At 35.9% G+C, this 14,520-nt stretch overlaps 1 protein-coding gene across 3 annotated transcripts in view; it reads left to right on the top strand.

Annotated features, from left to right (window-relative positions):
* Positions 1–795: 795 nt before the first annotated feature.
* Positions 796–14,520, top strand: part of slc38a3b (solute carrier family 38 member 3b) — a 65,484-nt gene continuing 51,759 nt past the window's right edge. For 2 of the 3 annotated variants that reach the window (XM_079841627.1, XM_079841626.1), the window contains exon 1: positions 796–937. The gene's annotated coding sequence lies outside the window, so the exon portion shown is untranslated. The remainder of the gene's footprint in view (positions 938–14,520) is intronic. The other variant, XM_079841628.1, reaches the window with a different exon arrangement.

The following is a 14,520-nucleotide window of genomic DNA, read 5'->3' on the forward strand; positions in this document are numbered from 1 at the left end:
AATTTAATATATATATATATTTATTTAATTTAATATATATATATATATATATATATATATATATATATATATATATATATATATATATATATATATATATATATATATATATATATATATATATATATATATATATATATATATATATATATATATATATATATATATATATATATATTTATTTATTTAATTTAATTTAAATGTATTTAATTATTTGTGTATTTTATTTCATTTTATTTTACTTTACTTTTTACTTTATTTTATTATATTATTTATTTTAATTTAATTTGAACTAACTAACTAACTAAAACAGTAAATTGTATTAAATTTATAAGATTAATTATACTTATACTTAAAATGACCGTTTTATAATGTAATTAAATGTAATTATTTAATTGTATTAATTGTCTTATTTAATAAATTATATGATTTTATACAAATACATATTTTATTTGTTATTTTATGTTTACTTTATATTAACTAATCACACCCCAATTGTCTTACTAAGTGGTAAATTGTATCAAACCGATTATTTATACTTAAAAATTTATAGAATATTAAAAATATTCGTATACAGTATTCTTACTTTACTTCTCATAATTATTTTATTTGAGTCTACCCAGTTTTCCTTCCTATCATGTACCAATGAATAATGCTTCTCAGGTTATCTTCATGGAGCTCTTGGAAGAAGTGGGCGTGGCCACAGGAGGGTCTCGTCGGCTGCCATTGGCCGAGCTCCACAGAAGGCGGGACCTAAACAACCCCCACTTCTCCTCCACACAGCCTTCAGTAACTCACACACTGAGAGCCGCGCTTTGTCTCTATTGTGATCAAACCACACGAGGTGAAGAACCACAGGAACATAAAGCACCCGAAACCCTGGAAACTTAAACCCAGAACATCATTTCTCAAATTTAGATCAGGAGCTCATTGACCAGTAAGTAACACAATGTTTTTTTTAAATTATTTTTATTTTTTAAAGTAGCCTAGTTTTGAGATGCATTAGATGTGGACTCAAATGTAACATTTTTCCATTGTGCTGGTCTTAAAGAGCTGCATTATAACTATAAGTATGTTAAGTATATGTTTTACTTTGTATATTGGCCTCTGACGTCACGTTCATTTTTTTGTCCACTGATTCATTATTAAAAAATGGAGTTCATACTTCAATACACCTCTTATGAAGAACATGCTTTCAATTTATGATTTAAAGAGATTTATATATTTTTGTGTGAAAATGACTTAAAAAGGATGGAATGATTGAAATAAATAAAAGTAAATGCTAGTAGTTTGGTAATAATATGAATTGATTCTATTATTAGTGCTAATATACATTTCAAAAGCAGACTATTATTAACTTTGGTTCATTTGTTGACATAATTTGATGTATTGCAATAGTCTTAAGGTGCATTTTGCTGTGCAAACAGAGCATTTGAAGAATCATTATCTGCTTGTTGATTGTAATTAAGGCCAATCCTTTGGATAAGTGTTGAAAATGATACGTACAAAGATGCAGAAGTAGCTTATTTTCCCACACTTGCTTGCATGGTCAATATCTGCTGCATGGGTCAACAGGATCTCGCACCACGTGTTGTGTCCTTCGGTTACCTCTCCAAATTGGGTTTGTCTCCTCGCTCAGCGTACTTGGGTTTTCGTTCATGCTAGTGTATTGAATATTGGCATGCCAGATGGCCTGTGAGGATGTCAGATATGAATCTCTGGGTTCTCTGGACCTTATGCTCATCAGTCAGGGAATGAGGGGTCAGAGGTCGGGGAGAAAGTGGGAAATCATCAGCAGAAGGTAAAACTGAACCTCAGAGATATCACACTGACTGTAAACCATAACGCTCAACATAATCAAATGGTTTGAGTAGAGCCAACTCAAATAAACTCAAGTATTTAGAACTTACGTTTACGTTTTTACGGACACATTTGAAGTGTTTTGAGTTTTCATGAACTTTTATTTAAATTTAACTGAAACTGTGCTGGGATTTCTATTTTCCAGCATGCTTTGCCATGACACCCAAAAGGGACAGTAAATGCCAAAATTAAGTGTTATATTATGTTTTTTTAGTAACGTTAAGTGTGAGAGTTAGTAGTGCTTAATGTTTTGTTATGCTAGTATAGAAGAGTTTCTGTTATGTTGGGTTGTTGTAGGGTTTCCATCATGTGACGAGTGGAGCGTGAGCTCAGTTTGAGGACAGATACACTGGCATGAAAAAAGTGTGAACCGCTTGCAGAATCTGTGAAAATGGGAATATTTTTAACTAAATAGGAGAGATCATACAAAATGGATGTTCTTTTTTATTTAGTACTGTCCTGAATAAGATTTTTTACATACAATTTTTTGTTACATATAGTCCACAAGACAAAAAAAAAAAGCTGAATTTATTAAAATGACCCTGATCAAAAGTTAGGAACCATTGATTCTCAGTGCTGTGTGTCGTTCCCTGATGATCAACGGCTGTGTGTGTGTGTGTGTGTGTGTTGTTCCCTGGATGATCCACGGCTGTGTGTGTGTTTTGTGATGGTTGTTTGTGAGTCCCTTGTTTGTCCTGAGCAGTTAAACTGGCCAATGTTCTTCAGAAAAATCCTCCAGGTCCTGCACATTCTTCAGTTTTCCCGCATATTTTACACATTTGAACCCTCTCCAGCACTGACTTTATGATTTTAAGATCCATCTTTTCACACTGAGGACGATTGAGGGACTCAAACACTAAGGTGACCAGATTTCTGAAATGGAAACCGGGGACATTTCCTATTTGAGTGGTCAAAAGATCACTAAAATCGCATTTGTTATTATCTTTTAATTAAAAACCAGGGACAATACATTTTTGAATGATTTTGTTGTTGTGGGCTCCCTATATTATTATTAACATTAATTATTATGATTTAGTTTGATTATTAGGAGTTTTAGTCTGGATTTAATACAATTCAACACACCTACAAAAAAATTAAACAGTTAATAGCCATTGTCGTTCAAGCAGTTCAAAACAATATCATAACACGACTTAACAAAAACGCAAAACGCAAACAGGATGAAGAGGTCAATTTTTCTAATTTTGTTTAAATATAAATTTTTTTCATTTAGGACTGCCCTTCAGAAACAACAGAAGATACTTACATGTTTCCCGGAGGACAAATTAAGTACAATTTACCTTCAAATTCAAGAGGTTTTCACATTTTTTATGTAAAATATCTTATTCAGGACAGTACTAAATAAAAAAATAACATGCATTTTGCAGGATCTCTCTTATTTAGTTAAAATTATTTTTTCACAGATTCTGCAAGCGGTTCACATACTTTTTCTTGCCACTGTATACTGTATGTTAAATGTTCAGCAAGTTCTATGCTAATGCTACCAAAGCATTGTGTAAATTAACAAGGTGGCATTTATTGAATTAGCTAATTAAAAGCTTGTAATGGAACTGCTCTGAGACACAAAGGCTGAGAATCCAAACGCAGCTTTATTAAAGGATAATCCACAATCGTAGTCAAGAAACAGGCAAAAGGTCCTACACATGCAAGCAGTCCAAACAGGCAAACAAGACAGGATAGACAGGCAAAAGGGTAATCCAAGGAACAGGCAAGTAATCCAAAACCAAGAGGCAAGAAACCAGGGAAAACGCTCAGAAATGCAGTTATACAACAAACAAGACTTCGCAATGAATGACCGACATGACCACCAGGCTATTATAGTGTGAGCTAACAAGGTAATGGGGTGCAGGTGGATGTAATCAATGAGTGCTGTTGAGTCCGGGCAAAGGATGATGGGTAATGTAGTCTATGAAGGAGTGACAGTCCGGGGTGGAGTGCCCTCTGCTGGTAATTACGGGCAAAATGAGAAATGAATTGTGACAAAGCTAGTCAAGTTTCCACTACTAAAAATGTGAGATTACATAATATTTTTAAGTTAAAATGTATGACTTGGTTTACTCAAATATTTCAAGTTCAGAGCAATTAAAATCTGCAAGTTCTGCTTACTTAAACTTTACATGTCTTAACTAGATATAAAAACATGTAAAAATGCTCATCCTGGCGAGTATTCGGGTAAACGCAGTCGGAAATGTCTTTAGTGAACGTATACAGAGTTGAAGGAGAAATCGAGTGTTACAATGAATTTGGTCCGTGCAGCTCTTAAAGGGCCGGACCTCATATTCTGTGTGAAGCAGGGCAGGAACATGCCGGACAAGTGAGTTTTTAGGGTTTTTTTAACCATAAAACAATGAATAGTAAGTTCTGTCATATTATTCAATTACTTTTACAGTTTTTTGCCATGGTATGGATTCATTATCGGTATTGAGGTATTTTAGTCTGGTATTGTATCGAAGTCATAATTTTGGTATCGTGACAACACTATTCTATATTAAAAGTATTTGCTGATATTCTCTTTTTTTAAGTTGGTTTACAAATGTGTACCTTTTTACATTTTTACTCTTTTAGTTTCACATTTTGTTGAGGGCTTGTTTACATTTATACTTTTTTATATTACACGACTGAAGGCCAACGTTGCTTTTTAAGTCAAATTGTTGAAAATGATTGTGATAAATTAGTCGATAGATTAATCGATATAAAAATATTCGTTAGTGGCAGCCCTAGTCTTAACCTAGGCAGCTGATTGTTTGCCAACTTATTTGAGTTTACAGCGAAGACTAAAACTCAGATTTGGATTTCATTATTTGGTTTGTTGATGTGACATGGCATTTTCACTGTCACACAAGATAAAGATGAATATTGTCAACATTTAAAATGTAGTAAATGGTTAAACATTGTTTTGTCTTACATGGACCTGTTCATATAAAAACTGCTTTTCCTTTAGATATTTAAAATTTGGGAGCTAAATCTCAAAATTGTCCTATGGTGTGACTGTCTCAAGCATGGTTCAATGAATTACAACTTTTATCAATTAAAAAGAAAAGCATACAAATGTTAATAAAACACCTTACATTTTACAAGTGTCTATTTTAGTAAATGACAGTCATTTTTTTCATCCATATATTTATAAAAGCATAGGAACTAGATGCATTTTGTCACTGAAAACCATGTCCTCCGGTTACACCATATCCTGATTTTGATCAGATTAATATAAAATGTTTTGTATTATTAATATAATACACTATAAAAGTGTTCATTCCTGTTGTCCTTTGGTGCGATACCATAGGTCACATTTCAGTAAAAATGACCCTTATATTTTCTCAAACCTCAGACTACATAACAATATGCATTTTTTTCTTCAAAAGTGGTGTTTTACATCAAAAAAAGGATGCATTTTTTCCTGCTTATTTGTCAACTACTCATTTGATGAATGGGGCAATACAGTGTGACGCACTTTGAAAGTGAATGGACAGTAGCGATCAATCAATAGTTCACTTGGTAGCTGATATCAGAAGAGGTGTGGCAATGATGAAGCAAAAATCAGTTTTTTTCCAGTGAACTTCTTTGCGATCAATGAACGTGAGTAAACAAGAATGTCCCAGAATTTTCTAGAGACAAAACGTGACATCAGCTGAACGTGCCTGGCCAATCGTATCCCTTCCTCAAACTTTGTCCTGGATGTAAACATGTGCATCCAGTGAGGTCAGAGCTTCTGCGTCCGGGCTGACAGACGAGAGGTCACGACCTCATGCCCCAAGGCCAGGCCGGATGATTTGCTAGGATAGCGGTCTCGTCTGGTTTGAGTGAGGAGTTCATTTATGCTGCTGTTATTCTCTGTACACTTGAGCCTGAAGTTGCCATGGGACATTTGTATGCTTTTGAGTCACAGGACCAAGATCACATGTAGTTCGTTTCTATACAAATGACATTTGATGAATTCGTATAAAATCGCCTCCTTGTGAAGTAGTTACGCTTAGGTTGGATATATTTAATAGGAATTGATTGGATTGTGAAAAGTGGACCAGAATCCAGTCAGGTCAAGTGAGTTTACAGTAGGCCTGTCACGATAACTACTTTTCGTTTCACGATATATCATCCCAGAAATAATTGGGATAAACGATATTATTGTCATTTTAAGACTATTTTATGCCACTGAATATATAATCCTAATATAACAGCATAATAATGCAAGTAGACCTACACACTTTCAAATGCCAACCTTTTAATTCTTTAGATCATGGAAATTAAGGCTACAAAATATATTATTCTAAATAAAAAATTGAATAAATAGTAAATAAACATTTTCCCTTGTGAAACGGCGTTTCATTCTGCGTTGACATTTATATGTGCAGCGGATCAGGGGATTGCGGCTTTGAAATCGAGTCCATTTGGTAGGGCTGTGCAATTAATCGAATTTCGATTTCGATTTCGATTTTGCCTCCCAACGATCACCAAAATAGTACAATCGAGAAAAAACCATTATTTTGCCTTGCGTTCTGAATGAAACGCGCACGCGCACATCCGCCCCTCCCGAACCCACAACTCTCTCTCAGGTCGTGAGTCTCGTGACTCGTGTGCATATCATCCGCTGGAATTTAAAAACTCGGCGCGAGTAAAGATGGCAGAAGGAGGGCAGTTACAGTTATTGCGAGTGCTGCCATATTTTCGAATATGACCAGTCGTTTTCACCGTCATCACCCGGGTTTAGTGCTTTAGGGTTTAGGTTTAGAATGAGAAGCCGCGCGCGCTGTGAGAAAATGTGTCTCTGTGCGCTCATCCGAGAGCGCGCTCACGTCTCTCAGCGCGCAAATATTGAGTTCTCTTTCAAATCTTGCTCTTAAACGGACAAACTCACACAAAACGTATGTCAACATGTCCATCTTGATGAGTATCCTAGCAGACATAGTTTGTATATGCCTTAAGTGAACTTTATACAGTCGATAAAGACGACGCGAGGTCTTAAAGAGGCAGTAGCCTTTACTGCTGTCTGTTTAATGTCAAACAACAAAAGACAAGGACATCACTCACCGCTCTTGATTGAATAGCTTTTGTAAGTTTAATAGGATTAATCTTTAATTTATGCACTCAAATATGCAATGTTATTTTACATTTGATACATTTCTGTACCTGAAAACTAATGTTAGACGTACATGAAAAGCATAGCCGAACCATATTGTTGATCTTATTTATTTGTGGTTATCATTTTTACGTGAATACTTTTATACTTTGATTCGAATATATGTTATATTATTTATTTTAATAGTTCAAAAAGTACAACAAATGTTACAATTTCAATTGAATTGTTGAAAGGTGTATTTTTAATAAATACAACACATTCCCAAAGTCATGTGAAATAATCGTGTTACATAATCGTGATTTCAATATTGACCAAAATAATCGTGATTATGATTTTTTCCATAATCGAGCAGCCCTACCACTTGGGCTTATTCTGCCAAACTGTCAGTAGTTGTGAGGAAAACACTGTAACGCCTCAAATGGCGCTTTCTTTCACCTGTCGATAATCGCTCTGTGTATGAAGGACCTGACCGAGAATCACTTTCGCCTCCGTCACGGAAAACATACAAGATGAAGCACAATCCAGTAAAATGTTGGTGAAATTCATTATCATGTAAACATAATGAGCGATATATTGCATCACAAAAAATATATTGAGGTCATGTACATACACTCACCTAAAGGATTATTAGGAACACCTGTTCAATTTCTCATTAATGCAATTATCTAATCAACCAATCACATGGCAGTTGCTTCAATGCATTTAGGGGTGTGGTCCTGGTCAAGACAATCTCCTGAACTCCACACTGAATGTCAGAATGGGAAAGAAAGGGGATTTAAGACATTTTGAGCGTGGCATGGTTGTTGGTGCCAGACGGGTCTGAGTATTTCACAATCTGCTCAGTTACTGGGATTTTCACGCACAACCATTTCTAGGGTTTAAAAAGAATGATGTGAAAAGGGAAAAACATCCAGTATGCGGCAGTCCTGTGGGAGAAAATGGACAGTTGAAGACTGGAAAAATGTTGCCTGGTCTGATGAGTCTGGATTTCTGTTGAGACATTCAGATGGTAGAGTCAGAATTTGGCGTAAACAGAATGAGAACATGGATCATCATGCCTTGTTACCACTGTGCAGGCTGGTGGTGGTGGTGTAATGGTGTGGGGGATGTTTTCTTGGCACACTTTAGGCCCCTTAGTGCCAATTGGGCATGGTTTAAATGCCACGGCCTACCTGAGCATTGTTTCTGACCATGTCCATCCCTTTATGACCACCATGTCCCCATCCTCTGATGGCTACTTCCAGCAGGATAATGCTCCGTCACAAAGCTCCAATCATTTCAAATTGGTTTCTTGAACATGACAATGAGTTCACTGGACTAAAATGGCCCCCACAGACACCAGATCTCAACCCAATAGAGCATCTTTGGGATGTGGTGGAACGGGAGCTTCGTGCCCTGGATGTGCATCCCACAAATCTCCATCAACTGCAAGATGCTCTCCTATCAATATGGGCCAACATTTCTAAAGAATGCTTTCAGCAGCTTGTTGAATCAATGCCTCGTAGAATTAAGGCAGTTCTGAAGGCGAAAGGGGGTCAAACACAGTATTAGTATGTGTTCCTAATAATCCTTTAGGTGAGTGTATTGTGAGATATATCGATATACTGGTTATTGCGTCAGGCCTAGTTGATAGATGGATAGAAACCAGTAAGTGTCACTGATCTTTATCTGTAAAATAAACCTCAGTCTGGTGAAGAGCCATCATTGCACAGGGCAGGTCCTTCTAACCTCAGAGGTTGAATCAGTCCTGATAAAACATGGCACGAGCAGGTATTCTATAAAGTGGAGCATGAACATGGTATCATTAAGTCAAGTCACCTTTATTTATACAGCGCTTCATACAATTCAGATTGTTTCAAAGCAGCTTTACAGTGATAACAGTTTCACTGTACAGCAGCTCTACAAGAAAACTGTTCAGCTCAAGTCAGTGATTCAGTTCCATTGTAAAGATGATACATTTTTAGGCGGTCATGAACTGCATTGTATTAAAATGTTTCCTGGGGTGCACTTATAATGTTAGTATGAATTTTACATAAAAAATGGTCATAATTTAGAATTAAAAGCCATTTTTCCTACTATGATTTTAGCCTCTGATTTGAACATTCAGCACGATTTTACTTTTACAGCTCTCAAGGTTAACTAATCGTGAAAAGTGTTGATTATAGCATTATATTCAGATCTAATGCTCATCTGAGACATTCACATTGTTGAGAATAAATAAGCTCATTCCTAGCATTAGGATCCTTTGGAAGGTGATGTTATTTTTAGTCCAGTGATCCTGTATCGCTCTTCTCTCCTCGTCATCTCACTAACACTCCAGTGGGCGGAGCCAAAGTTGCGATGATGAAGTGGCCGTTGATCTTCTTCTGCAGAAGCGGTCTTTCAATGATCTATGATGTCATAAATAGGCATTTGGCTGGGCGTGGTTACAATAAAAGCTGTTTTTGGACTAACAAGGAAGTTTTCACTTCTGAAATTTACAGGATATTCTTATAGTATGAGGACCTCTTATATGTTAAAATCTCAAGGACATTTTTTCCCCTTAAAATTAGTTAATTTAATCTATAAAACAGTTCTGCAGAAACAGTGAAGTTCAGATGTTCAGTTCAATAGTGTCAAACAGTGAAGTGAAATCAAATCAGTAATATTGTTGAATATTAAGTGTCCCCAACTATAAGCACGCCAGAGCCGACTGTACACTCTAAAAATGCGATTGGGTTGGGTTGTTTTAACCCGGCGGTTGGGTTGGGATTGGGTTGGGTTGTTTTAACCCGGCAAATGGGTTGGGTTGTTTTAACCCGGCAAATGGGTTGGGTTGTTTTAACCCAGCGATTGGGTTGGGCTGTTTTAACCCAGCGATTGGGTTGGGCTGTTTTAACCCGGCGATTGGTTTGGGCTGTTTTAACCCGGCGAATGGTTTGGGCTGTTTTAACCCAGCGATTGGGTTGGGTTGTTTTAACCCGGCGATTGGTTTGGGCTGTTTTAACCCGGCGAATGGGTTGGGCTGTTTTAACCCGGCGAATGGGTTGGGTTGTTTTAACCCGGCGAATGGGTTGGGTTGTTTTAACCCACCGATTGGGTTGTTTTAAGCAAATATTTAACACAACCGCTGGGTTAAAACAACCCAATTGCTGGGTTTGTCCATTTTCAACCCAACTTGGGTTGTTTTTAACCCAGCATTTTTTAGAGTGTATCATAGTAGCACCACCACATTATTTATTTTTAAGGTGTCCAGTTACCAAGTGCTTGGTGTGGTTAACATCAGGGCTAGCAGGACTTTGTTTGAAGAGCGTTTGTCGTGAAAGTGTTGAACCTCAGTTTACCCCCAGAAGCCTCTGGGGCATTGATGTAAAATGGTGGGCAGGTGGCCTTTTGGTGGTGAAATTGGCACTTGTTGACCCTCTGTCTTGCTCATAAAGAGAAGAATGAATGTTTTTTGTCTGGTTGTAGATGTGCTATACATTTGCTTCAGGATCAATTTAAAGGAACAGGCTCCCTCATCTATTAATTGGAAGCTCACAGGAGGAGGCATTTACTCTCATGGTGTCAATTATATGTGATTCACTGTTTGTGAAACAGTTCAGCCGGCCTAATTAAAAGCTCCCTTGTGCAAGCATGAATTTAATTGACATTATCCACGTCTTTCAAATGATTTCCTATACTCATTATCATCATCAGCACGGGCAAATCACATTTAATAGCGTGATGTCACTGTCCACTGCGTGATGTTGACGGCCACACTTGTTGCTATCCAACCATGCACAACCTGTTAAACATTTTAAGTGGTTAAAGCCTGTTATCTGCCACACACACACACACACACACACACACACACACACACACACACACACACACACACACACACACACACACACACACACACACACACACACACACACACACACACTTAAGGTGACTGTCAATCATCTGTGGGAACCAGATGTGGGAGGTTTATGGTCGGTCCAGGTCAGAGAATTTGAGGAGGGATGAAATGATGTGGAATAATTGTCTGTCAAATATAAACGCCTCACAAAATGACTTTGTTAATCACACATTTGATTCTTAAAGTGTTCCTGGTGATAATGAGCTATTTCAGTAGGTTTGTTAGAGCTCTTTTTGCGTTCAGCAGATAAAGGTGCATGTCATTTAAAGACGCAAAGTTTTGTTTTTGTTTCGCCAGTCAATACAAGTGTGTGGTTATTTATATTTATATACTTTTTTTATATCTTATTATATATATACACACATCAGACATATTTTTACACACATTTTAAACATTTGAAATGTATATAATTAAATGATCTTATAAATTATATTTTTTTATTTTAAAATAAAGGTAAAGGTTTATAAACTTTTTTATAAAACAAATGTGTGTGTGTGTGTGTGTGTGTGTGTATATATATATATATATATATATATATATATATATATATATATATATATATATATATATATATATATATATATATACACACACACACACACACACACACACACACACACACACACACACATATACACATGCATCGTGTACACACACACACACATAAATGCACAATATATATGTATATATGTATATATATGTATATATATATATATATATATATATATATATGTATATTTATGTATATGTTTTTTACATTTATTTAAGTATTAAAGTATAATTATATATATTTTTATTTTAAAATAAAGGTTTTATAAACTTTTTTTATAAAATAAATGTTTATATACGTGTGTGTGTGTGTGTGTGTGTGTATATATATATATATTTTTTTTTTTTAATATAATTTTATATAATTTTATATATATATAATATCGTTTTTTATATTTATTAACAAAATATTTTAATATAAAAAAATGTATAAGATAATTTACATGAGTTTTAAATTTCAAATGTCAAAAAAAGATATATATATTTGTACTGACTAGTGACACAAACATTTTTATTTATAGTTATATAAAAATGTTTCTTACAGTCTTTTTTCATAAATTCCCGTCATTTATCCCTAGAAAACTCCTCAGGGAAAATCATGATGCTGATGATACCGTGTTCAACCCCAAAATGGTTTGAGATGAGTCATATTTGCTTCGGTTGAAAAGGGATCATCTAAACATGGTGTGTTTTGCATGTGAAGCGCCAGACCTTCCACACCAGCAGGCATGGGCTTCAGGAGCGGAGGCTGCCAACCAATCAGAGCAGAGGTTGTGCTCTCGCTGCTATTGGTGTCAAGAGCTGAGATGTTTTGAAGGAACATGGAACAATCTGACCAGGGCAGACTTATACCTTGTAAATAAAACTCCCGACCCATAACATTTGCACTTGATGTGTGGGGAAAAAAAGCAGTTTATTCTAATGAATTCACCTCCTTGACTCCAGCAGCCTCATAAAATAGATTCAGAAAGACGGTTGTGCATGAGGCGTTTTTAAAATTTGTCTGTAGAGTCAAGCTTGTCCTGTTTCTTGACCCTAGTTTGGGTTGTTGGTTAGTGTGACGTCTATATTATTGTGAATGTTCAGCCCTTTAGATAAGGCAGCACTTGTTGAATGGACGTCAAGGACAGTGCATTGTGTGAAACAGCTGTGAGGGATGATAAAAATGGCAAATGCGTGATCTCTTAATACTGCGCTTTACACCTGAGTTATCATATGTCGCTCATCTCAAAAAGTAGTCCTTGAATATTAACCCCATAATTGCCTTTTATCCACTTTGTTACTGTGTATTTGCTAATTATTATTATGCTCTTTTACAGCCTCATTTTCTGACCCTCTTCCTGCCTCTGTCATAAAGTTGGAGCTGAATTGATCTGATCAGACATATTTAATAGCCTTGAGCTCAATCTTTGTGGCTAAACTCCGCATTAAGCAGTGTTAGGGCTGCCAAAAACATGTATCGCACGCAGGCGACGTCAGGAATCCATACCTCACATATCATCGTCATGTGAAATTCAAGCTCCTGTTACAATTTACAGCCCCTTCGGACCCCGAAGAAGAGCTGCTGTTTGTAATGCCCGATCAAAAGCTTGTCACGTTATCATGTTGCGTCTGTTCCTGTAAGTACAGTGATAATTGAACAATGCCTCAGTGAGGATAAAATGTGCGGGATAATGTACATTCAGCTGGTCATCTTCGCACCGTGAACCCTGATCGGGTTATTTTCAGGGGTTTGTTTTTGCAATATTGACTGTCTGAAGGCATTATCCAACTTTGTCTGGGTATTTAGTGATGCTAAAAGGAAAAAAAATCTTCTGTTAACCAAAGCTGCATTTATTTGATCAAAACTACAGTATAAACAGTGATATTGTGAAATATTATTACAATTTAAAATAACTGATTTCTATTTGAATATATGTTAAAATTGTATTTATTCCTAGGATGCAAAGCTGAATTTTCAGCATCAGTCTTTAGTGTCACATGATCCTTCAGAAATAATTTCTTATTGAAATCTTACCTTATAGTGTCTTTACGGTCACATTTGATCAATTTAATGTGCCCTTGCAGAATAAAAGTATTAATTTCTTTTTAAAAAAAGTATTTTTGACCCCAAAGTTTTGAATGATTGTATCATTTAAACTATAGGGATGCACGATATATCGGCCTCCATATCGGTATCGGCCGATATATATGTTCATTTTTAATGTTAGTGCTATCAAAAATTTGGCCGATATATTAAAGCCGATAAATAATGTATTATTTCCTTCAGCTGAGACACTTCAGATGCGCACTGTTCACCATGATGGGTTTGAATTGCTTGAAATATGATTGAAATCACTTCAAAAAATTAAAATACAGTTCAGAGCAACATGTGCAGCTCAAGTCTGTCATATCGGCGACATAAAAATCATAATGAGGTTTTAAGACTTTTTCCATTGAGAATGTAGTTGTTTAAAGTTCAAATATGTGGTTTATTTATAAAGAGAGCGCCTATTTTAAAAAAAATAATAGTGTTTTTGGAGTCTAACGGCCGATCTTTGGTGTCATGAATCTATCATTTGTTGTCTGCCAAATCGTTTTGATTGAGGGCAAAGAGAAGTTTCATAACTTTATTTTTTAAGGATATTTAAATATGCAGTGAAGATAATGAAGGAGTTGCCTGGACCACATTTGTTTGGCTATTTATGTTTCATAAAATGAAAAGAGGCAGAGTGGTGTTTTATGACATATTTCTCCTGGACGCTCAAACGCTCAATTTATAGAGTCTTTGATCGGTTTTTAATCGGTTTTAATGAGTAGATGCGAATTTAATCAGTAGATGCGATTTTGATGCTCTATTCGTGTTTGGTGTGAAAGCAGCTTAAGACCACATACATCTATGGCAAAGAGGCGGGACGTGGGCGGAGCTGAGGTGACGTGATGACTAACAGACAGCAGACAAACGGCACCTGTCACTCAAAGTGGCCACCCCCTTAATTATGCAGAACTTTAAGGCTTTATATAATGTAAACGAATGAGTTATAAAAAAATGTACCCCCCTCACAGTTGTCATGAAGGGCAAAATTAGCCGTATAAACCAAAACCACAATGTGTCCCAGACTGTAAACATGTGTTCTTCTGCTGTAAAGTTGGGCAT

Source organism: Gobio gobio, assembly GCF_949357685.1.
Source record: "Gobio gobio genome assembly, chromosome: 17".
Lineage (NCBI taxonomy): Eukaryota > Metazoa > Chordata > Actinopteri > Cypriniformes > Gobionidae > Gobio > Gobio gobio.